This window comes from Prosopis cineraria, unplaced genomic scaffold, assembly GCF_029017545.1.
Source record: "Prosopis cineraria cultivar Desert tree isolate PC_DT_omini unplaced genomic scaffold, ASM2901754v1 PC12, whole genome shotgun sequence".
In the NCBI taxonomy this organism is placed as follows: domain Eukaryota; kingdom Viridiplantae; phylum Streptophyta; class Magnoliopsida; order Fabales; family Fabaceae; genus Prosopis; species Prosopis cineraria.
Genome location: NW_026555343.1, coordinates 6047042 through 6074395, shown reverse-complemented (window position 1 = coordinate 6074395; position 27354 = coordinate 6047042). Strand labels below are relative to the sequence as shown.

General features: G+C 30.9%; 1 pseudogene; it reads left to right on the top strand.

Annotated features, from left to right (window-relative positions):
* Positions 1 to 26557, top strand: part of LOC129289015 (serine carboxypeptidase-like 18) — a 43944-nt pseudogene extending 17387 nt beyond the window's left edge.
* The last annotated feature ends 797 nt before the right edge of the window (positions 26558 to 27354 follow it).

The window sequence follows — 27354 nt, the reverse complement described above, 5'->3', positions numbered from 1 at the left end:
GAAGGCTTTTAGTAGGTTAGATTGGAATTTTATCAAGAAGTCACTTTTGTGTATTAAGCTGGATAGTAGTTTTGTGGATATAATTATGTCGACAATATCTACTGTTTCCTTAAAAGTTCTCTGGAATGGTGAGATGAGACCCACTTTTACACCATCTAGAGGGATTAGCTAAGGTGACCCTTTAATCCCATATCTCTTTGTGATATGCATGGGGAGGCTTGGGCATCTTATTTGTTCTGAATGTGCAATTGGTAAATGGAAGCCCTGGAGATTTAAAAACAGTAGCCTTACTATCTTACATTTCTTCTTCGCAGATGACCTACTTCTCTTTGTAAAAGAAATGAATAACCAAATTGAGATGATTAAATAGGTTATGACCAAGTTTTGTGTTTCTTCTTGTCACTGGATTAGCCTCGAAAAGTCTATGGCTTTTTTCTCAAGAAATGTCCATTTTAATTGAGCTGTGGGGTTGACTCAAATTCTTGGCGTTGGTATTATTGGAGATTTAGGGAAATATCTTGGGATACCACTCATTCAGTCGAGAATCACAAGCACAACATTCTCCCACACCATTCAAAAAGTCCATCATCATTTATCCTCTTAGAAAAGCAATTTTTTGATTATGGCTAGGAAATCGATTTTGATTAAATCTGTTCTTAGTGCACTCCTTAGCTATCAAATGCAATCATCTCCCCTCCTTAAAGGTATCTTGAAGGAAATTGATCAAATTAGTTGGAGCTTTCTTTGGATTCAAAATGAGGAGTTAAGGAAAATACACCTTATGTCTTGGAAGGAGATTATAAAAAGCAAGAAATGATGTGGACTAGGCTTTAAAGATCTTGAATGCCAAAATAAGGCCTTCATTATGAAGCTATGTTTAGGGTGTTCAGTAAACCATATAACCTATGGGTTCAGTGTCTTTGAGCCAAATGTGATTGCGAATCTAACAAACTACCTACTATTGCTCACAAAATCTCCTCATCTTTGGTCTGGAAAGCCATAACAACTATTTGGGACTTTTTTTTTTTTTTTGGTTAAAGGGTTGGTTTCAAAATCAACAATTGGCGTACTATGAAATTCTGGGACGATATCTGGGCTCCTTTTGCTAGGCTTCTAAGTACACTTGCTAACTAGAATCTTGACTTGATTAATCACCAAGATATTGTTAGTGATTTTGTCTTGCCTTTTGGAGAATGGAATCTCCATGGATTGACTAAATTCTTTGCCCCACAAATCATCAATGTCTTCAAAACTGTTAAAACTCCCTCTAATACCTTTGATGACAATTTTTGGTAGAAGACAGCTCCTGATGGAAAATTCTCTATCAAAGCTGCCTATGACTATATCATCAATAATGGGAATGATGATGTTGACCCAATCTAGAGCAAAATATGGAAATACTAGTTGCTTGGAAAAATCAAGCTATTTATGTGGCAAGTTACCCATGAAAGACTACTCAATAACTCACTTAGAGCAAAGAGAGGCTTCTCAAACGCTTCTAAGTGTTCATTTGAGTGTCATAGAGGAGTGTAGCATTTGTATTATGAGAGACTGTAATAGATCATAATATGTGCAGAAAGATTTGATTATTTCTAACCATATACCTACTTTTTTATCTTGTGACTTAGGAATGGTTGCGATGGAATCTTAAACATAACCCAGGGAGGAAAAAGGTCAACAAGTGGCACTAGTTTAAAAATTTCTATCACACTTGTTGGCTTCTATAGACGTAGGGGTGCAAACATATATTTGAAGGGAAGAGTGCAAATCTTGGTGAAATCATCCACTGCTATTTGTATAGGCTTTTGGAAGATGTAGCAACTAATAAGTTTAAGCACAGGATTTTTCTCTCTACTCTTCACCAAGCGACCACTTAGACACTACCCCTTTCAAGTGTGATGAGGATTGATGTAGATGGTTCGGTGCATGAGAATCAAACTACTGCATGTAGAGGTACCAGACGTGATGAGCAAGGGGAATGGGTCCTGGGTTTCAAAAAGAATTTAGGATTCTTCCCACCAACAGAGGCCAAAATCCTAGCTATTAAGACTGGGTTAGAAATTGACAGGCTCTACAACTTCAAAAAAGTTCAATTACACTCCAATTCGATTGAAGCCATTAATTGTCTATCTAGGGACAATAGAGTTGATCATCCCCTCCGACCAGAGATTGATGATACTAAAAGACTGATATTTGGTGAGTGGGATATAAAAATCCTACATAGCAATAGAGAAGCACTAAGATGTGCGGACATTCTTGCAAAGGAGGCACATGATGGACCTTTTGAAACAGTCATCATCTCCACTATACCCGCTAAAGCTTTGTCAATCTAATTCGAGAAGACATGTGGTAGGCTCTTGGTGATCTGGGCACTAGCACGTAATCCCCTGTGTTTATTCTTTTTTGTATTTCAAGCTTTCGTTTGTCACTTTTATCAACAAAAAAGCATCATGGATCTCTTTTGTTGCCATCGTTCGTCTTTACAATCACCATCAATCACCTATAAAGCCACCTAGCATCTCCCATTTTCATTCATTGTCCATGTGGTGTTAATCATCCTCAATCATTGCGACCTCACAATTCTTCATGTGCATCATTGCGTCCTTAATCATTAGCTTCAAACTTTGGTCGGTGTGATTCATGGTTTAAAGTATTATAATTTAATATTTTGTATATTACATCCAAACAAATGATTTTAAACATATATTGGAAATTTGTATTTTTTTGATTAATACTATTACGAGTTAATTTTTGGTTATGTTGGAATATTGTAAAGAAATGTTATAAGTGATTAGAGTTAACCGTTTGTTGGTGACCCTAAAAGTTAATATAAGGGGCACTATATTGTTAAGTTATGTAAGGGGTATATCCCACCTCTAAAGAGGTTAACAAAGGTACTCCTTATCTCAAAGTGTTTTTGGGATTCATGGTTTCTTCTCCAAGTCGGAGTTGTATTGTTCATCATGTTGCTTAATCATCAATTCAACATTCTTCTTTTATTCAAGTTTTACTTTAGTTAGCATGGTATCAAGAGTTATGATCTGTGTGGGTCTTTACTATTTTTTTTTTTTCTTGCTATTCAAGAATTAGGCCTTATGTCGTCCAGGGTTAATCCAGGAAGCTGATTGAGTATCCAAGACTCGGTTCCTTGATTTTTTGCTTCAGTTGCCAAATGAAAATATGTCTCCCGGTCCTTGCTGCATTCAAAATTCCTCACCTTACCATTTGGCTTCTCTCTTATCGGTGACGTCCTTCACAGCCAACAATTCCAAGCTTCCGTCGCTCCTTCGATCTTATCATCGCGTTTTCAATTGCCGCTATAGATTCAGATGGAGAATGAAGAAAAGAACTCCATGCCAATACCCCACTTCACTCATTGTTATTTCTTGCTGCTTTCCGTCAAAGATACTCCATCAAATCGATGGCAACCATTGAGTGAACGTTCATTTGATCTCTTCATCGACCTAAGTCGTTGCTGCCTCCCCTTCTGCAGTGAAAATTTTTTTTGAAAAGAGGGAAAATCATTGATGAGTTCACTGGCAGGGGTGCGATCGAAGTGTGCTAATTCATTAGTGAAGTTGTTGATCTTGACTGCAACACAAAGCAAGAACAGGTCAAGGAATCAATTTTGGTGTAGTTTGCGACAGGAGAAATCTTGAAGGTGAGCTTTTGGTGTCTGGGTTCTTACATACTTCTTCTTTGTGCATTGGGTGCCAAGATTGAAGTCTTCATCTCCATTTGCATTCAGCTTCTGTTTCTATAAGTCCTTCTCTAAATATTGAAGTACTGCAAAACTATGTTGGTCCTGAAACTGAAAATGTGTTTGATGATATGTTTTGCGAAAACTTAACTCGACAATTTGAGTGCTTGTTTTGAGGTTTGGGAATCGTGTCCGAGCTTGGTTTCTTTGGTTTCCTTGTCGACCAAAATTGAGCGTTCACCTGTTATATAGACAGAAATATGTCGTCTTCTGTCAATCAAAATTTATCATTCAGATGAAAGTGTCTGTTTGCGTTCCAGAGATTTAGACGATCATGGTTGATTACGTCGCCGATGTAGTAGAGATCAAGAAAGTAGAGGAGTTGAACTGATTGAATCTTCTTCAAGCTACAAAATGCTAATTCAAATGGATGTGATGAAGTCCTTGAAACAAGACATTGCTAAGTTGGACAACATTATGGTTTTTGGGCCCCTCTATTGAAGATCTGTGCATTCTCCTTCTTTGTAAAAGCTTTTCTTTTCTGGGTCTTCCTTTTCTCGCCCATAGTGAATTTTGTGAGGATTAGTAGAGTTCTTGCTTGATCTGGTTTGTCATGGCTTCAGAGAGATCTCTACTGATTTTAAGTTGGCCAAACATAAGATGCAGATATCCATTTGGACTCTCACTTGAATCAAAATTGTTTGGGAGATGCTAAGCTAGTCAAAACTTGGTTACTCTTCGTGACTAACTATGTGATATAATAAAGTCTGCTCTTCGTGTCAACATTTTTTTGGGAAAACTCTGATTATTGTAGTTATCATATTGCAGCATAACATAAATGCTATGTTAGGTAATTGATGAAGGCCACTGGGCAATGAGAAATTACCTCTATTGTGAAGTAGTTCGTGAGTTTAATGGCTATGGGAGAGGGGTTCGAAAAGACTATGTCTACTCATGAAGATGGTGCAAACTTTTAAAACAAGGGGAGCATGTTAGAGTCACATGAGCGGCTTGGATAATGCAATAAATTGGTGTTATTCATCAAAGTGCAAAAGGGAAAAAAAAACTTGGAGGGACTTTAGTTCATTGTGTTGTTGGAAGATCGTGGAGTGTGACTATAGTGTGCGCATATTTTATTAAAACTCATCAAACGAGTTTGACTCAAGCTGATTGGAGCATGAAAGAGCACGTCAACAAGTGGTGCTTTCAAAAGTTGGGCATGTTTTCTACAATAGAACAGTCAAAGGAACACTCATATGAATCCAAAAATGAAAGAGAGCTTTGGTTGAAGCCTGCATCAGTCATTGGGGAAGAGAATGAAAGGCTTTGGTTTAACATGGATAAGAGTATTTCGAAGATATCTTCACGATGATTTGTCAGTTGAAAATGTTGGTCTAGTTGACCAAATTTGTAAGTGATCTAGTTGATCAAAGTTGTTAATATTCCAATAGTTGTTGTTCTCTACTTCTTGGTGTGGTTGCAAGTTGACACTTCGAAAAGTTCAAGTACTTGAGGGGGGATGTTGAAATATTATATAGGAATGTTATAAGGTATTAGAGTTAATTACTAGGTTTGTTGATGACTCTACAAGTTTATATAAAGGGCACTATATTAACAAGTTGTGTAGGGGTTGTATCCCACCTCTAAGGAGGTTAACAAGGTCCTCCTAATCTCAAAGTGTTTTTGGAATTCATGGTTTCTTCTCCAAGTTGGAGCTGTATTGTTCATCATGTTATTTAATTATCAATTCATCATTCTTCTTTCATTCAGGTTTTACTTTAGTTAACAGGTTACAGGTTACGATATAAGTTGATGAAACAAATGCCCGGTCCAAACATTAGATATTTAGCATAGAAAATGCAGGTCCCGAGTTGAGCATGTTGCTGTAAGTACAAGCCTCTTTTCTTTTCCATCTTGAAAAATAATATTTAGGTTTCAAACGTTGAATTTAATAACGATTAAGTTAAAAAAAAATATTTTGCCGAGATGTTTATTGCAATATTGGTTTTGTTTAAACAGTATTAAGATTATGGAACTGAAAATACATTTTATTTATTAAAAGTTAAGAAATTAAATCAAAATTTATGTAAAATTAAATGACTAAACGTAAATTATTGTCATGAAAAATAAGAATTAGAGTTCAAACCATCTTCTCCGACCAAAATGATAAGATAAATCAACCGCCGACACCTTTAAGTTCCTTTAATCGGACAATTTGGAATTATTATCAGCCTTCTTTTCTTTCTTTCTTTTTTTTTTTTTTTTTTTGATACAAAGGAAAGAAGAAAAAAGGAAAGAAAAGCGAAATTAAGGGGGACTCAGCGTGGATATGGGAATGAAATCATTCTGAGCAATAATAGGGTGAAACCCAACCCAACGGGGAAGGACAATCCACGTTTAGCTTGCAAGTCAGCATGCTCGTGATATTCACGTTCCACATATTGAATTCTAGCTTGCCATTCTCGCTGAAGCAACTCTCTGACCTGCAGGATCTCATCGCCATATTCGTGAAGGTATTGTTGGCCCTCTTTTATTGCTTTACCCGTGAGGAGTTAAGGTATTATTATGAGCTATTATATTTTGTTAGTCAGGCATGGTATTAAAACCAACTCAAGTTGGCTAGTTCGACAGGTTAATCGATGAACCAGTCATCTTGCTGATACTGTCTAGAATTTTGGACATTAGTCAACAGAATGGATTTTATATATTAAAATATATTTTATATATTTTGCTCATTATTGAGCACTGAAAGTTGAAACAACACTAGTGTTTTGAGTTAATCATGATTGGGTTGATTTGATTCAATCACATTACTATCTCGAACAGTTCAACGCAGGTGGTAATTGAAAACATGATCATAAAACACCTCTCAATCTTACACAATTGTTTTCCTAATTTCTTTTGCAACTCCAAGTGTAGGGGTGTGACCTATCTTAAATTTTTTGGATGTTCCTTAATAAATTCCATTGAATCAAAAAAACAATTTAATCTTTCTTAAATAAAGATTTCAACATAGCTTTAAACTTTCCTAGATGCTCCTCATTTCGATTGTAGTGCAAAGGACAGTAACCTATTTTCATCATAAATCCACCTCCCTAGCTACCATGTTCATCTCAAATAAGTCCACCACATCAAGGGTTGTTTATATTGCAATAAAATCTCTTCCGGTTGATTAAAAGATAATAATAAGGTCTCTTCCATGGAGCTATGATGTCATTCTCCCTTTATTTTATTGTATTATATATATAATTGCTTTGATTATATTTAGAAGTCATTTTTAATATGTTTTACTTAAATAAAGAAAAATTTTAAAATTCATTTAACTCAATAAGTTTCCAATTTTACTCTTATTAATAAAGGAATAAGCTAGTGAGAAGCCTTAGAAAATTTTCAATAATATACTATAACATTTAATGAAAATATAAAAGAAAAAACTGGTGATAAAAAATTAATGACATGTTTTATAATTAAGACAAAAAAAAAAGTCCATTCATGCCTTGTACATTTTTCCATTCATGGCTTCAGGCCTTGCCGACACACAATTACTTTTTTCCTAATTAATATAATTTAACTAGTCATTTGATAAGAATTACATCAAGTTCAAATCATTCTACTTTCACCTCCATAAACATATATTAGCAGTGTGCGATGGATATTCCTTTTAAGTCATGACATTGTTTTGGCCAGATTTTTAGTCATGATTTTCTGGGACGATGGCCCACATAACAATAAAACGCTCTCAAAGCCTCAACTGTTTTAGAAGAAAGTTTTGTTTAATTCCCATATAGAACAAAAACAATTTTCTAAATTTAGAAGGAATTATTCAATATGGTGAGAAAATTGATGGAGATGTTACATATATATGATACAAGCTACATGTAGTTTAAACAGAGAAAAGCTAAAAGAGTTATTTATAATCAAAAAATATTTAATAAATTTAAATGAAAGCTCCATCAAACTGCTATAAAACCAATCATATATATTATAAGGTAGTGAATGTTAAGTTTTAAAGAAACAACACAAGAGTATATATAAAGTTGAAGTAAGAGAGATGAGAATATTGCGATAAATATGTGGACATACATGAAAAGATAAAATAAAAAATTAGTAAATAAGAAAAAGTGATTGTGGCATCTACTGAGAGGAAAATGATAGAAAGTTGATGAAAATAGTTTGGACATATATAAAGAAGGTTATGGGAATCATCGGTAAAAAGAGTAAAATGGATAATCTTAAGTCAAATAAAGAGGGGTAGAAGACAACTAAAGAGAACACACATGAAAGTTATTGAATAAGATCTATTGGTTAATAATATTCCTAAAAGCTTGATTAATGATAAAGCATTTGATAGTGTCATGCAATTCATGATGTTAACATCACTTAATAGGATAAGGCTAATTGTTATTGTATGGTAGCATTAAAAAAGTAATGAATTTTATTATTTGACTTTTGATAAAAGGGAATATATATTACAATAATGCAATCTCCTCCTTTTTCATTATCTTTTGCGAGGGATGGAATAAATTGTCCCATACATTGTGATCATACTTTAGTTGTTTTTAGATGCATGAATCTCCACACACTAATTGTGCATATTTAAAAGAAAAAACCTATTTATATACATCCATCCAACTTTTTGGCCAAAAAATAATATATCACCAATTTAATTAACTAAAAAATGCATTAAAATTTTATATATCGATGATGTTCCCATACGATGACAAGAGCATGATTTTCACCTGGATCCACCACTAAGTGGTGATGTCTTGTTACCAATCAATTTGAAACCCATTCAAGTTCCATTTCATTGGTGTGCCACCAAATAATTGGGTTGAATTATTACATTTACTGTTGTTATAATTGCACTTTTCTGGTTTAGTGGTTATTGGCGCGTCCACTTCTCTTTCTTTATCCAGACAAATTTCATAGTATCACTCTTATGGGTAATTGACTCACTCTCTTTTCTACTATTGCTATTAGTACTATTTCACTGTATTTATTTTCAAATAAAACTATTTTATTTTGATAAAAAATCTATTTGGCAACAGTTGGATCACTCCCCAACCACTAAACTATGAACTATATTTTGATTGTTTTAATAACTAGTCTAATTTTTAATTGATTAAAAATGATTTTTATTTTAATTTTAATATTTTTTTTAAAATATATATTCTTCAAATATCAAAGAACGAATTTACACGTTTTTGAATCAAGAAAAAAAAATATCAACCACTGTTCCATTTATATTTTTGATGCGGTTTAGGCTGATCAGCTTTGGTGATCCACAATTCCCAATCATAGGATTACACGAACACCTAGTACTATAGTATTATCATCATTAAAGTAAGATCACTTAATATTCTTGCACTAACTTTTTCTTTTCTTTCCTTTGCAATGTTCTAGTATCTCTAACTTTAACAAGTTAGATCAAAGAGGACTTTACAAAAATTGATGATACGTCTCATAAAGGAAAACTATATATACAAACGCAACAAGATTCCCTCAGTGTACGTTTTCTTTGATTACATATGTTTCTTACGTATCAGATGAATTATAATATGTGATTTTTAATAAGCTTTTATGAATTCATATTGTTAGTGATAATGATCCTACATATTTGTTTATTTATCAATATTGATCATATATACTAGGATAACCTATCAAAAGTAGTCTCTAACAGTGATAGTTAAATCGTAATGTCTGTGCAAACAATTACAATAATTTATTGTGTCTAAAACAATAACCCTTCAGGAACTTTAAGAAAATAATATTTCATGGTAAAAAAAAAAAATTAGGTCCTGCTAAGAGGAAGGTGCACTTGTTTATGACCTGTGAACAATAAAATTTCTATAATTTTTGGATATATTAATTATATGAGTAATAATTGATTTTTTTGCATTAATTTTAAAATTAAAAGATAAACTTCATATAATTTTAATATTATATAATAACTATATATTAGAAAAATTGGATAACTGTGAATAAAAATGATAAATTCGTGTAGTTTTTATTTTAGAAATTAACTGTAGTACATATTTCATTGAAAAAATATAAAAGATGTATATAATATTTTTTATTAAACTATAGAGTTAAAAAGGAAGCTCGTTAGACAGAATTATTGCTGAATTGATGAGCAGTCATACTTGTGTTTTGTATATTTATCTAGCGAGCAAGCTTTTAAAATGAAAGCATAGTTAGATTAAAGGTTGAACGTTGTCATGCATAGTATTCACGCACATTTTAATTTATCGATCATGATCAAAATTTTAATAATTTGGGTGAAGGTACTGACTTTTTCTTTTTTTGGCCTGTAGTTACTGAACTATTTAAATTATGATTCTTAATTAAGAAAAATTTGCTAGATTGAATGATAGACTATAGTATTGCACTTGTGAAATGAGCCCCACTACTTATTTTGGTATTAACGGGCCCCACTACTTTATCTACTGGAAAAGCAACTGAGAACCTTATAAAATCTAAAACTTAATTGAAAACCTAAAAAAAGAATTTTTTTTTAGAGGGAAATGACACTGATTAGGTCTTACTCCTTCTAGTCCTATTTATAGAATAGAGAGAAAAATTTTTTTTTATTCTATTTATAAGTCACGTTATTAAATTTTTATTACAAATTTTCTCTTTTACCTTTCATTAAATATTGGAGAGATAAAATATGTTATTAAAGTATATATATTTAACAGGAATAAAGTTAAAAACTTATTAAATTTTAAGATAGAGTTGATGAGTTTTAAGGTTTTTTTAGTACCGGTGAAACATGTTGGAAGTAACTTATAAATAAAATTAGGGAGAGTAAAATTTAGTGATAACTATATTCCAAAACATTCTTAAAGAATGATGGATGGTAAATAAATAAATAAATTTAGATAGTTTACAAAATATGGAAGTTTTAATAAGTTCCTTGTTATACTACAACAGTACAACTAATATTTTAAAGTTTAACTGTCAGTAAATTATTTTTTTATGCCTTAGTTGTGATTCTTTTCCAGGGACTAAAGCAGACGAGAGTATCTTCACTTACTTTTCCAAAACTCATATACGCTCACCAACAATATAATGGGTTTTCAACTGAAGGTGCTTGGTTTAACTGGTCAAAAAAGTTAAATTAGCTTATTTTAAAATTTTAAATTTAATCTTAAAATATATAATCATGTTAAATAAATATGTCAAAGACATCCTTAAAATATCCATGAAGTTGTCATCATTAATAATGGTCTCACGTAGCGAGAGTTTAGATTAGCCTGGATGGAAAGTCTTACTACTCCCAGGTTTTCCAGGATGTTGGGTGATCGAATAAAAAAAAAAAGGATTTTCACGATTCATCCAAAAACTCATTAGGTTTGAGCTATGCTAAATCCTTAAACACACAAGCTCACACAGTCAAGATTTTTACAACCTCGATATCACAAACTCAACATAAAATTTCAACGCTCAAGATCAGCTCTTCTAGACAAATGAGCATTGAATCTAACAGTAAGAGTTAATCTTTCACAGCATAATAAAACCAACGTTTGAATTTTCACTAAGAGATATGCTCATATTTAGTATTTGATCATGCTTTGAATAGTAGTACCTCCAATAGAAAAATACTTGTGAGCAATAAAAAAAAAAACAAATCTTCTAGCTTGGTGGGTTACTGTCTCAATTATTTGCAATAAAAAGCTGAGAATAACAACTCTAATTAGAAAGAATTAATTATCAGTATATATTCGTGTTTTCTTTCTCTTGGCTCTCATTCGCAGATCTTAACCTTCTTCCTTTTTGTTATCAAATCTTCATCTTCTTTTTGTATGCTTCACAAGGAGCCATTTGGACTGTGGTCCACATAATCTATGATCCGATTCTTACCATGTTCATTTTCCTTTTTCTCAAATTAAATAGATACTCCTCTGAATTATAATATAAGTCATTGATAATTAATTTACATTTTTAAAAAAATTTGATTAAATTCTTGATTTTCTATTTTTATATTTTTCCATTGATATGCTTGAATAGAATAAATATAATATTTGACTTATTCAAAACACATTCATTAATTACTTGAATGAAGTATAACAAAATAAGGGTATAATTTTTTTAAAAAAATTATAATACCTGGCCAATGTCCTAAATATTTTGAACTAAGCGGGGCTTCTAAAATATGCCACATATTATGGTCCAAAAATATATATAGAAAGGGTTATCTAGAAAGAGTTCTAACTAATTTTGACCAATAAGAAGTCAAGTGATGTGCTATAGAGTAGAGCCACTGAAAACATTAGCTTTCAAATTGAAGTGTATTGTTATGTGTCTCACATCAAGAATTTTTATAATAAATGTAAGGTTTATAAGTTTAATGGGCTTTTCTAGAATGCACTCTTCCATTAAACTTGTACTGATCACTTTCTTTTAATTTTCTTCTCAAAGACAGTCATTAGTTAATGGTTAATTAACATTGTATATGGACAGGAAATAACATAGGCAAGAAATAATTAATATTATAATTTTTTATAATAAAAAACAATTTGAAAAAGCAATACTTGTGCATTAATAACTAACTAAAAAAACATGTATGCTATAATTATCGACAATTATTGCGCACTTAAGTTGCTATCACGAATTAACCTTTTGTGTGTTTTTTCGGCTTTGAACGCGTCATCTTTGATTTAATCATAGATTTGTCGAAAGCTACTTAGCTACATGAAGGGTTTTCTTTTATGCATAAATATGGCTAGATCTCACTGGAACTCTCATTCTATCAAATATTAAATATTGAGCAAGACCAGTCACTTTCTTTCCTTTTCTTTTCTTTTCTTGCTTCTGGGCTAAAGTACGTACTCCAAAGCAGCCTTGAGTTCTTTCAAGTGATCAGGTAATAATTTAGATTTTAGCACTCCGAAGCATGACATGTCTTCTTCTTCTTCTTCTTCTTCTTCTCTCATTAAGTTAATTTCTTTGAAGAGAACGCAATAACTTCTTCTGTGATCTTTGTTGGATATTACTGATCGATCAGTTAGTTCTATTTTGTAGGCTATCTTCGGAGAGCATGCTAGCCTATTGAACCGGTTCGGTCCATTCACTTTGAGTTAGACCGGGCTGCGGATCGTACGGAGGGGATGCCCTCCACACAGCCTGGCCCAAAGTTTTCCCTTAAAAAATTAATGGATATTATTTGATTTTTTATTGTTTTTTCACTTAATATAACTCCTTCGATTAAATTTGTTTAATTTCCTTCTTTTTATCGTTTTAAACAACAAATTCCTTAACTTAAATAGTACTGCTCCTGTCCAAATTATAAGAGATTTCTAAGCTTGATCTAAAATGTATGACACATAGTATTCTTTGAAATTTTTTTTTCTAATTTATCCTTGTATTAATTAATATCAGGTGAAAATATAATTTGACTAAATACTTCTTCTTACTTTTCATATTAAGGGCAAAAAGGGAAAGTTACGTCATTTTTTCATGGAAATAAGGAAATGCCTACTTTATTTGATATGTTAAATATGATTAGAATTGTCTTACAATTTGGATCGGAGTAGCATCAACGATCATTTTAATACAACTATTTAATAGCTAGCACTATTTTGTTAGCTTCTAGTATAGTCAAGCTAATTTGGGTAACTCTTCAATATTGATTGCCATTCTTTTATGGGTGTTAGTTCTAAAAGTCAAACTTTCAATAACAATGATGGTCAAAGTTGCCATTGAAGGTGTGACCTTCTGCAACAATTTTAAGAAGTCGCTACTGATTGTGAACTTTCAACAGTGACATATATATATAGTCACTAAAACTTAGATTTTCATCAGAGACTTGCAATAGCCACTGCTACATGTTTGAGAATTAGTGGCAACTTTTTAGAGTCTTTGCATAAAGTCACACTTTCAATGACAACTTGACTACTGCTATAAAAAGTGAGACTTTCAGTGATAACTTTTATGATTATAGAATATTGTTTCTTTTCAACAGCCCACTAAAAGTCGTCATTAGAAGTCATTTCTTTGCAGTGATTTTATAATACATCATGTAAATATATGGACTAAGTTTTTATTTCTCTTCCATTGATATGTTAGTTTTGAATTCACTATTCATGAGAAAAACAAGGAGAAGAGGATGAAAAAGGAGAGAAAGATGACACAGTCACCTAAATCTAGGTGAGGAGTTGGGATGCAAAATTTGTTAAAGGGAAGAAGTCTAATTGGATCTAGAACTTTAGATTTAAAAAATTGGGAGGAGCATGTTGAGGATGAGATTATGAAAAATTGGAAGAATGGGTACGTAGTGAGAGAGCATTGAGATTTTAGAATAAATTAAGTGCTGTTAATGATTTTTTTATAGAGAAATATATATTTTTGGTGGAGTCATTCATTTTATTTTTTATTTTTTTTCTAGATTTTTACTCAAAACATTTATATAGTTTAGAATAGAAAAAAAATAATCATTTGATCTTTATAGTTTTGATTTAGTTGCAACTCAGTCTGTAGTAAAGTTTTGACTCGATTGTAAATCAGTCCTTGAATTTTACCTCTTATAATTTAGTCCTTAAAATTTCAACCTCTTAAACATTATATTGGTTCCCATATTTAAAAAAATGAAATTATAAAGATTAAACATATTTTAAAAGTTATTACTAATATTTTAAATTATTAAACCTTTTTAATGTTTATAAATATTATAAATATTAAAAGTTTAAAATTTTTCTAATCTTTATAATTTTATTTTTTTAAAATATAGAGACTAATATTTGAAAGGTTAAAACTTCAGTGACTAAATTGTAAGAGGTAAAGTTTAACGATTGCTTTATAACTGAGTCAAAATTTCAAGAACTGAGTTATTATGAGTCAAAATTGAGGAATTGAGTTACAAAATTGGTTCAAAACTACAAGGACCAAATAATTAATTTTTTCTTCAAAATAATTTTGATCTTTATATATCTAATTTGTTGTTTAAATTTTTTTTAGCAAATCAACTTGTTAATTGTTATACGTGGAAGATTATATTAATTAAAAAAAAGTAGTTGGAGCTGGACTTCGAATATCAATTGTTACGCGTATAACATAGCCTAATTGATATGGTTATACACACTAGAAAATTAAATTTCATTATCGGTGAAATATACATCATTTATGTCTTGCCATCCGCTGCTGTGGCCCATTCCATAAACATGTATCCTTGTTGTCACAAAAAACATGAAAGTCATTACAATCTGAAGGTGCAATTAGTATGGGCTTTTTTTTTTTGGGGGCAAATGTACCGTACATGTGTTTTCCTGCAACAGTTTGAGTCTTCGTCAATGACGATCCCTTCATGAAAAGTCCGATTTCGTTTTGTGCTTCTTACAGTACAATTCTCTCACAATTTTTCAGGAGATCAGCTCCAAGCAATTAATAATGGATTATGAACCTCCATTGTTAGAAGCCTCCCAGAAGCTTCTCCGAAGATCGTCAGACACAAGAACGATGAACTCAAAGTCAACAACATCATCAATATTATCAACAGCAGTGGAGAGCAGTACTTGTGAGCTACCTGTGATTGATCTTGGCCGTTTAAACAGCGATACTGACCATCTTGAGAGAGAAGAGTGCAAGAAGCAAATAATTGAAGCTGCTAAACAATGGGGATTTTTCCAACTCGTGAATCATGGAATCTCACAACAATTCTTGCAGAGGTTGCTGTCGTCAGAGGGATTAGTCAAAGCGTTTCATAGGCCTTTTGCAGATAAGTCTCAACAATCTTCCACAGCTGTTCATTACAAGTGGGGCAACCCTTTTGCTACTAATCTCAAGCAGCTTCTATGGTCAGAAGCCTTCCATATATTTCTTCCACACGGACAAGCAAACATGGAAGACGACCACCAGACAAGTCTTAGGTATACATTCTTTCATATGTGTGCGTGCGTGCATGTGTGTCAATGTGTGAACATACACAAATACATTTGCGCAGAACTTTAGCTCTGTCTGTGTGTTTTTCATTTTTCTTTTTTTGTATTATCAAGGTAAGGATGGATGAGCTTAAATTAGGACCAAAAAGATATGTAGAGCCTAGACGTATCAGTATTGAATTCAATGTAATTTATATAGAAGTAGTAAAGTAATTCATTATAAGAGGAGGTGTGCGTGTTTAGTTTCATTCATCTATAAACTCCATAAGATGTGTTTAGTAAGTTTCATTTGCAACTTCATTGTTTGGTAATAAGGGGATCCACACGCTCATCCAAATTTGGTATTCTATGAACAAGTTTAGGAAAAGTACATTTGCTGGTCTGATCCCTATATTTTTAGTGTGTCTTAGTTTCTATATTTTTTTTCTATTACTCCAAATTATTTAAGTTCCATTTATTTGTAATGTTAGTTTTTATTGTCACTAACAAATTTAAATCTGCTAATCTATGTATGAATGTGTGTGTGTATCTGTTAATTTTGTTGCTGAGTTGGTAAAATTATGATGTATAGGACATTGTATGAGCAAAATGACTGTTGACCTTTCTGCATGCTTGTCCTAATTGTCATGTCTTCTTTCATTTGAACCATATTTAAAAATTTTGAGTTAATGTTCTGTTTTTTTTTTTTTTTTTGCCAACTACTCATTTTTTATACAACTTACTTAAAGATCATATTTTAAAATATAGGCATTAATGTTATAGACAAATAAAACTTCAAGGACTTGGAGCAATGAACAAAATTATGGGAACTAATACCAAACAAGCTAAAAATATAGGGGACCAACAATTATATTTTTCTGACAGACTATACTCCCTTAATATTTTTTTGAACATAAGGTAGATAAATGCTTGAAAATGACGAGGTTGAACTTGTTACTTGTCACATAAGTAAGAATGAATTTCATGTCAGTAGGCTAAAGCCATTGGCAGAAGATTAATCTTTAATTAAGGAGAGTATATCTACAAGCATAGCTTTCCCCTTCCCTCTAATTTATTGTGTTTTGTTGATTTTAAAAATTTATTGTGCTTTGTTGATTTGTTGTTATCATAGAGTCCCTTACATTTCCTAAAAGACGTTGATTATGCTCATTATAAGTCACTTGCTAGGATATTAGTTAGATTTTTTCAATATTACTCCAATTTAAAGCCATTTACTATGAGAGAAAATATAATGCAAATTTAAAAATGTTCCTTTTAAATATGGTATAAAATTGAAAGTTTATTCTATTTTTAAATAAATTTATTAAGTTAATCATCTCTCATTGGTTTCAGTGAGATGGTTAGGTTTTAGAAGTGTTTTATAATAAAGATTGAAGAGAGTATGTTATTGGATTTCATCCTATTGATTGGTCACTTCTCTAAATGTGTAAAAAGAAACTATAACATATATTTACTTTTATCTAAGATACAAGCAGTTTTTTTAAAAAATTCACATACCAATAAAGTTTTTATTCTCATAAAAAATATATATTGCTATTTCTTTTTACCCTTAATCCCAATTACTAATGCATTTTATGATGAGCGATAGATAACTTTACACAATGATCTATATTAATAAATATAAAGGGTAAATTAAATGGGGGGATTTTTCACATGTAAGAGAATGCTAATATTTTTTATTAAGATTAGTTGAGGGAAAATGTTTATATTTTGAATTAAAGACAGTACATAATTTGGTGCATTGTAAATAGATACTTTTTATTTTTTTTAACATCTGTAATTAATTAGTTACACAATTCTAATAATAATTATTTGATGTTTAGATCGATTACTGAAGCATTTGTGAGAAAGGTGGCTCCTCTGGCAGAAAGCTTGGCGGAAATCCTGGGTCAGGAGTTGAACATCAAATCCAGCTACTTCCGAGAAATGTGTTTGCCAAACACGAGTTTTCTTCGGTTAAACAGATATCCGCCATGTCCGATTCCCAAACTGGTGTTTGGTTTGTTGCCTCACACTGACGCGTCTTTCCTCTCCATAGTGTACCAAGACCAGGTTGGGGGATTGCAATTGCTGAGAGATGGAAAATGGATTGGAGTGAAACCAAATCCTCATGTTTTATTGGTCAATGTTGGTGATTTATTCGAGGTATATATGTCTGTCTATCTTTACTCTAGCTTATATACTTCCCTATTTCTCATGATTAATCTTAGTCTAAAATATAAGCAACTCACTCTCTCCATTAAAAAATATAACACATTTTAATCAAATTTCACCATAATAAAGTAGTTAATTATCTTTAAATTAATATTATTTTTTTCATATTTACCCTTATTTAATAAGGTGATTCACTTTAAAATGACACTAAATATGACTTGCATTTTTTAACATAGAGTAATAGTTGTTAATAAATTTTAAGATTTTTTATAGTTCTGATAAAATATATTAAAATTAACTTATAAATGAAATGGGATGGAACATTATCTAAAACGTGCGAATGCACACAAAAGCACATGTTAACTAAATATATGTGTTTGGGTGTTAATTAAAAAGGGGGAAGATTAAAGAATTTGATAATATAGTTCAATAGCGATTTTTTTCCGTGTTTGGGATTTGTTCCCAATAATAAAGTTTTAGAAACTTTAAAATATTAGATGTAGGACTTCAGAAAATATATATTTTTTATTATCTTCATTTTCTTGGTTAAAAGAAAAAAAAGCGATTTGGAAGGGGGGGCTGTTGACCAAGTGAGAGGTTTCGATGAAGCATTCTATTCTTTCCTTTTTCCTTCTCATCCATTGTCTTTCGTCCAAACCTATAAAGATTTCTTGTATGTCAAAGAGAAATATTAAGGTCTCGTTTGCTTATTAAAGAATGTCATGGAATGGATTGAAAAAAATTAAATAAAAATAAACTAAATCACTCTTTTTTTTCATAATAAATATGATAAAACGTGTTAATATGTACTACAAATTTGGGAATGATCACACCCTTAAAAAATATCATGAATCATGATTTCTAAATCCATAAACTAAATTATTCCCTTTTTTATGAATGTGTTCATTTATCTCTTTTGATTATTTTATTTTTACCTTTATTCTTTCAATCAATTCCATTCCATTCATTTCTAATAAGCAAAAAAAGAGCTTAAGGTCTTTCTCAAAAAAAAAAAAAAGCAGAGAAATATTAAGGGAGAATAAGAGTTAGGTCCTAGAACTCTGTATTAATAACAGTTAACTCAAATTTTTTTTTGAAAAAATAGTTTAAAATATCAATCTAAATAATTATAAATCTAGGAGTTTCAATTGTAAATAAATATTTAAGTATCAAATACAACTCCTAGATTATAACAAAAATTTCTATTTGAATATGTTTAAATTGACATTTACAATTTATTTTGTAGAAAATTTTGTTAGGGACCTAACTGTCATTCTCCCAAATATTATTTATAAATTATAAACAATATACTAATCCAAAATTTTGTAAAAATACATAGAAAAACTTTTTTCTGTATATATATATATATATATGAGTTTAACTCCTCTTAAATTTAATGTAGCAAAACAGAAAAATAAATTTGTTAGAACCCTGACATTATTAATTTTAATATTGAATGACTTGCTTGACTTCCCTCTCTTGACTTGAGAGTCCCAGCAATGAGAATATTCCATTTGGCGGTAATTATAAGTGATTATAAAAATGATTTGCTTGGCTTTCCATCACTAAAATGATCTTTACCGTCGGGAAAATCTATCTCAGAAGATAATTTTTTGGCAGTGATTATAACTTACAAGTGATTACGAATCATAAGAACGTGCAGGTTAGATGAACTCAGAAAGGACCATTTATTAGTCTGAAAGGCTTATTTATAATCCCTCCGGACTATAAAATAAGATATCTTATAAAAGCCTTACTTAGTCCAAAATATAAGGTGTTACAGATAACTTTTATAATTGTTTTTCTAACTATATATTTACTTCATTTATTATTTTTTTTAAAAATGATATATTAAAATTTTAATTACTATTATCGAAGCCCTTATATAAGGTATTTAATGAGGGTGCAATTGAAAAAATGTAAATTTTTTTAAGAAATTAAGGTCTTCAACTAACATTTTTGAAAGCCATAAATTAATTACCAATGCCTTATATTTGGACTAGAGGGAGTATATTATATTCCCTTTTGACAACAATATATTGAACATCTTCTAAAAGTTTTGTTTGATCTAAAATATAGAATATTATGTAATTTTTATAACTATTTTTCTGATCATAATCATGCAATCATACTTTATTTATTACTCTTCTTGAAAAAATGATGCATTAAAATTTTAATTTTTATTATTAAAATACTTATATAGGGTATTTGATGAAAGTATAATTAGAAAAGACGTAAAAGTTTTTAGAAGATTAAAAACTTCATCTTATATATATACATATATATCATCATGAAATGGCCGCCAATACTCTAAGTTGGTCAAGTACGTATCTTAGTATACAATAATGATGACCTTAAGATTTTAAAATTTCAAACATGGTCATCTTCCTTATATTTATTTTCTAACGATACTATCATCATCACCAGCGGCAAAACCTAGAGAGACGTAATTTCACAATCATTATGTGCGCCAATAAATGTAAAGAGAGGGAATTAAGAATCATGACAATTAAATAAGGAAACAAGTTTTCCACAAATAAATGACCCCACAAGAACTGGGCTAACTAGGTTAAGGTTATACTTAATTAATACTAGGGCTTTAATTTCTTCAGGAAAAAGAAAAACCCCTGAAAACTTATATATATGTGTATGCAGGCACTGAGCAACGGAGTATACAGAAGCATAATACACAAAGTGGTTGCTGTAGAGAAGGAAGAAAGGTTCTCTGTGGCATATTTGTATAGGCCTTTGGATGACGCAGTGATAGAGAGCCATGGCACGCCTAGGGTTTACAGAAGCTTCACTTTTCGAGAGTACAAACAGCAGCACGAGGAAGGTTTGAAGCAAACCGGTAATAAAGTGGGACTCTCTAGGTTTCTTTTTGTAGAAGAACGTTAACTTGGCAAAAGCTTAATTGAGAATTCAGTTTGGTATAGTGGTGGACTATAGTAGAGTGTCATTGAATGTTGTGTGGAGCTCTCTTTTTCTATTTAATCAAAAACCCTACTTCCAACTAATATATATATATATATATATATATCCATGCATGGTTGGGTTTCGTATGAGAGGCTACTTGCTAGCTCTCATAACATAGCTGCTAATATTCTCCAAATATATTGTATCATTATTATGTATATATCTAAGTCATTATTAGTAAATATTATTTGATATTATTATGTAATTATTAGTCATTATTGTATTGTTTATTTATTAGTAACATACATGATATTTTTCAACCATTCTCTAGTTTATCTCTCTCATCTCTGATAGCTTTTATAGTATCAGAGTCATAATTTCTTTTTCTCGATAAGTTAATTTTTGAAGAGTGTCAGCCTTCCTTCACATCAGTGTTGTTATCCTTTGTCATGAGTTTAGTTTCAACTCACAGGGTAGTTCTAGTAAATTGGCGGTTACGAATTCATTAACTATTGGATCGTGTTAAAATTTGGTTAGAAGTTAGAGCACATCCAATGCATCATTATCAAGTGTCAGATCATTGATTCATTTCTTGGTATGAGAGTTAATCCATTTGCACTATAGTCTCTAGTTTTGGTTTTTTTTATCCTCCATTCTCTTTTATAAGCTTGTTTTCCTTAAAAATGAAAAATTCAAAGGTTACTCAATCTATCTTGGTTACTTTGAATGGTTGTGATTATCATCTTTTGTTTGAAAAATGTTACTTTGGAAATGCCAAGAAATTCCTTGATGAAGAGATCTCTAGCCCAAAAAGTGAAGGCCAATAATTTTCCATCAAAATGTTGGTTAACTCTTTTGCATATTAATCTAGTTTCTCTCCAACAATACAATCTATATTAGAAATATATGTGTATGTGACTCATCTAGTCTTGAATATAAGTCACAATTAACATATTTCATTGGAACAAAGAAAAATTTTAAAATTCATTAACTCTTTCTAAAAATTTAAGGATTTTTTAATTTTATCCTTATTAAATATATATATATATATATACTTTAATAGCATATACTCTCTTCGTTTAAATTATAAGACATTTTTTGGCAAAATCACATATACCAATAACTCTCATTAAACATATTTTACAACCTTATTTTTTCAAAACAAAAAATATAAAATTTCAAAAATACTCTTCATTTAATACTCAATTGATGAGACAACATTAAAGAGAGAATATATGTGAAGGGTAATATTAAAAAATATAATTAATGAAACTTTATTTTTATCACGCTGAATCTACTTCAAAAGTATTTTATTATTTGAAACAGAGGGAGTATTTTCTTTGACTAACATTTTATAATGGAAGATAAAAGAAAAAATTTGTGATAAAAAAATTAAAAACATAACTTATAAACAAGAGCAAAAATTTTTCTCTCTCTACCTTATAAATAGGATTGAAGGGAATATACTTCTGATCTTAATTGCTCCCTCTTTACCATAATATAAGTCATTTTTTAGAAGATTTGCTTGGTCCAAAAATATATGTCTTTTGGTATGTGTTTTGTGTGTGTGTGTGTGTGTGTGTGTGTGTGTGTGTGTGTGTGTTTTCAATTATACCCTTATTTTATTGAGTAATTAATGAGGTTATTTTTAAATAAGTCAAATGTTATATTTATTACCAAAGGCATGATTGGAAAGATGTTGGGATTTTGAGTAAAACAAGATTTTAGTCAACCTTTTTTTATAAATGCATATTAATTAGCCATGATTTATATTATGGTTTGAAGGGAGTATAAAGCAAAGGTAACTACTTCGTGATTCTTAACGAGTACTAGTTATTAGTTTCCTTAAACTTGTAGAAAAACATTTGACTTCTAATTTTGCACTTCACCAAAATTAATCTCGCCAATTAAATAAAATGTCCAGCAGAATGAGCCATTGATAACAAAAATGCCCAATTCCCAAAAACATAATAAGACTAACAATAAATAAAGGATGGGAGAAAATATCAACATTACATTTTTGCCTTATATTTTGAATCAAATCAAGAATAAAGAGTATTTGGGCCTAAAATAAAGTGAGGTTATATAATAGCTCAAAATTATGAAAGAGGAAACATCATGCCTGATAAGCCATCATCTAAGACAAAGCCCAATTCGTTTAAAAGGAAACGCCCTAAACTAAGTAAGTATTGAGTCATCAAAGGAATGTGACTCTTAAGACTCGGAACGACTAGGTATAGGGAATTGTTATTTGGATGCGTGACCATTGCTTGGACTTACCCTGAATCTCAAGAGACCGTGCCAAGCAGGAGTGCATATTTCAACATGAAGTATTAGGGCTTTTGGTTTTGTAGACATAACGACCTCAAATGTACAATATAAATAGGGAACAAAGGAAAGACAAATCGGGACACAACCTAGACACTTTGTTACTCTTTTATATATATATATATATATATATATTACCTTATACTTAGGATTTAGTTCCACTTTTCAATTTTCTTGCAGTTCTGTAACTCTATAGCTTTATACCACAAATCAAGCTACTTCTTATTATTTGTTACATCTTTGCATTTGGACAAATTGAGGTAAGGGAGCTTGAAAACCTTTGTTTATGTTGAGATTCTGTGTCTCTGGCATGCTTGAAAATTTTGTTGTCATAAATAGGGAGCAAGTATTTTTCCCTATAATTTGGACTATAAGGAATTATTGTAAGTTTTATTTGAAATGTTAGGTTTAAGGAAAATGACTTATGAAGACCTTTACGCCTTCGATTAGACTTGTAGTGAATTTTGTAGATTTCATAGAAAAACTGAAGTGCCTTTTGATTTTTCACTGATAACTGCTTAAAAAAAAAAATCAATGGGAGTTGGAAACTTTTCAATCTATCGACAATGTACGTATGTGAGATCTAGCTTATTAATTATATGATAATGTTTTTTCTACTGATTAATTAATATTAATGTTTAAAATAGATCCTCTCCATCGTTAATATTGTTTAACATCATTCATTTTCCCTGTGATAGCGACTAGGATATATTCAAGAAACATATTGGGCCAATAATGATCACGTTCGAAAAGCACTCCATGTTCGAAAGGCGCGATCACATAGCCATATCTTTAGTTTTCCCATAACCTCTTTTTAGAAGTTATTTATTCATAATTATATATTCATCCTTTTGTGAATGCAGGGAATCCATGTAGGTTCTATTGAAATAATTTATTGTCTTCATTTGGCTGACTTTATGTGTTTGCAGGAAACGGTAGGATATTGGAAGTGTTGTAACAGCGATGTAAATTATAAGTATGAAATTACTAGCAGCTTTTATATTCATGCAAATATCAGCACAAGGGGTTATCGTTCTTTGATATACAGGTCAGGGTTTTCTATTGCTCTCTATTCTTAATTATAAGCCACTTTATAAAATCTATTCATAGTCCTACTTGTAAATTATTTTGTCAATTCTATAAAACAAGTGACAAATTTTTTTGCCGTTGGCATGGATAACATTGAGTAATTATAGTAGAGAGAGGGATCGAAACACATTAGTAAGACTGTCACAATTCCTTGTATTTAAGGTAGCAGTATTTTTTAAAAGGAGGTAACAAAAGTGAGAACAACAATTAATTTCAATTAATTTTCTTGGCTTGTACGAATTATCACCTAAACTTAGTGAATAATATATTTATCTTAATTAGGAGTGTTGATGCATGTCTTCGTCCCATTTAATCCAATTTTGTCCCAATCATATCGAAACAAGCTTGTGCTAACTTGAAAAAAGAAAAAGGATGAGATTTTGTGGGACAAAACAAAAATATATTTGGGATGGGACACTGGATCACCATCAAGACATCCTGTCCTATCCTGAATATATTATTATATTTTATTTTTTATTAATATTTAAATTTAATACTTTATCCATTCAGTTAGAGTTAGAGTATATATATGTTTTCATTTTGAATTGTAGTTGCAATAACTCAATGATTGAATTTATGTATTCATATTGTTTAGGTCTTGGATTTAGCAAGTTATATAATTTAATAAATATTGTTATTATGTCTCTTTTTCACATTTTGTCTCCTTTATCCAGAAGTCTCGGTCTTGTCTCATTCCTAAATAGGATGAGGTGATTTTTTGGACAAAAATTCAATCCCTTTTATTTTTCGAGATGAGATACAAGACAGATTAGATCAAATAGGCTTTGCACTATAATGCATGAATTCAGGTGGTATATATGGTTTGGTGGTGAGTTTTTTGGCATGATTGTATTGATCCAATGAGGCTGATTGGACAAAGACCCAAGGATGTGCGACATGAGATGGGTACCTCCAGAAAATAAAGTTTGGAAATTATTAAGTTTAATTTCTTGCTAGTTGCTTTTGTTGCTATGGAGTTTTATCATCTTTTGGGGAAATTTAGTTAGTGAGCAGTTTGTAGCAGATTATGAGAATCTACCTTCCTCTCTTGTTCTAGCTATTAGCTAATGATTGAATAGCTAAGCATTTTTTCACTATTTTGAAAACCGGACCGGACCGGCCGGTCGGACCGGTCGGACCGTCGACCGGTCTGGTTTCCGGTCTGGTTCAAAGGAAAAAACCGTTTTCAGAGTTGAGCCGGGTTGAGCCGTTTCGAACCGGCGGTCGGACCGGGAACCGGATCCGGTTTTCAAAAACCGGACTGTTCAAAAAAAAACTTTTTTTTTATTTTTTATCAAATTTTTTTAAAAAATGACTAATTTTTTTAATCATTTGATATTATAGTGTATCATATAGCTTGTTAAGTCATAATAAACTTAAAATATTTAAGTTTTTTAAGTTAAATAGCAATTTTATATGTATTTTTTATATTTAAATTATTATATACATATATAATTTTTTTTTAATTTAATTATTACGTCACCGGTTGGACCATTGGTCCAACCGGTTGAACCATGCGAACCGTGAACCGCTGACTTTTCCGGTTCAATGTCCGGTCCGGTTCTGAAAACACTGCATTTTTTTAAAAGGACTGTCCCTTCGAGGTTGGCTTGTCAAACCCCCAATCTCTATCGTTTGGTGTTCTTTTTTGATTTAGTTCCTCCATCTGCCACCTATCTGTTTGATTTTTTCCCCTCATAAAGAACTTTTTAAAGTCGGGCATATGGGTAAGATTATATTATATGGGTTGAACCGAGTAGCGTTGGGCTGAAAAAATTCACTCAAATAAAAATTGATTTTTTCTGGCCCTACTAGATAACTTTTGGATCAAATGGGCTCTAACCCAATCTAACTCAGATTTTTTGGTTTTTTTTTTCAACTCATATAGTTCGGCTTAGCCTATATTACACTCTATCATTTTTTCTTCCTTTTCTCTTCTGCAGTTGCATTGGGACATTTCGTGTTAATGATATCTCTCTCTCTTTTCGACCAAAAAAAAAAAATTTTATAATACATGAAATCGTGTTGTTTGCACTGGCGATCATGACATGGTATGTCCTTTCTCAGCAACAAGCATGGATTATATCTTTGAATTATTCCGTTGTTGATGATTGGAGGCCTTGGCATGTCAATGGCCAAGTTGCTGGGTAGATTTCTAAATTAAATCGCTCATATTATTGCATTCATATTTATTACAAACGCACGCAGTTCTAAGGATAATACTTGCTCTTACATTTTCAATTTATTTATCTTTGAAAACACAAGGACTTACTCCAATCACATGACATTTGCAACCATGAAGGTATTAAAATAAAAAAAGTAACTTTGTCGTTTTCAATAAAACATACCATACAATATGATTACACTTTAAAGAACTTTTATGCATCTAATTTAATTACGATAATTGCAGGGTGCAGGACATACAGCTCCAGAATTCAAACCTGAAGAATGCCTTGCCATGCTCAAGAGGTGGATATCAAATGAGCCTCTCTAATCGACATGGGATCAACTCTCACGATGATGTAAAATTTGTTTGAAGAAAAATCAAATGTTGGGTGTGTATTCGTAAAATTGAAGCTATACATATATTTGAAAATTGAAAATATATATTATATGCATGTGTAATCTTCAATAAGAACTTGTTTGGTTGGTGAAACAAAATAAGATTTTTTTTGAATTCATTGTATTTAGGGAGAATGACATTCAAATCCCAAAATAATGAATATACGACTATTAGGTCCCTGATAAGAATTTCTACAATATCAGTTGTAAATATATTGATTCAGACAATTGCAAATTTAAAAATTTTAATTACAAATAAGACATTTAAAGTCTAAATATAATTCTCAATTTGTAATTGAGATTCTTGTTTGCAACTGTTTTGAATTGATATCTACAACTTATTTTTCAGAAAATTTTATTGGGGATCTACTTGTCATAAATTCTCTATTTTGGGACTTTATTGTCCTTCTTCCTTTTATTTAAGGTAGTAGTATTTTTTTTTCAAGGATTAATAATTTTAAGAGCAATAATCAATATTTTAAAAACTTGATCAGATGTAAAACCAAAAAGATTAGTGAGTCTTGGTTTTTAAAAAACTAAACCAGATATTAAATGGATAACATAATAATTAAATAAAAATAACAGTAAATGCATATGAGAGGTATATGTATATATAGAAGAAATAAATTCACATTATGTCTACTTGTTAATAAAATAACATGATATAACCATAAAACAATAATATTATAAATTATAATTTTATAACTTATCAAATATAGGTAAATATTG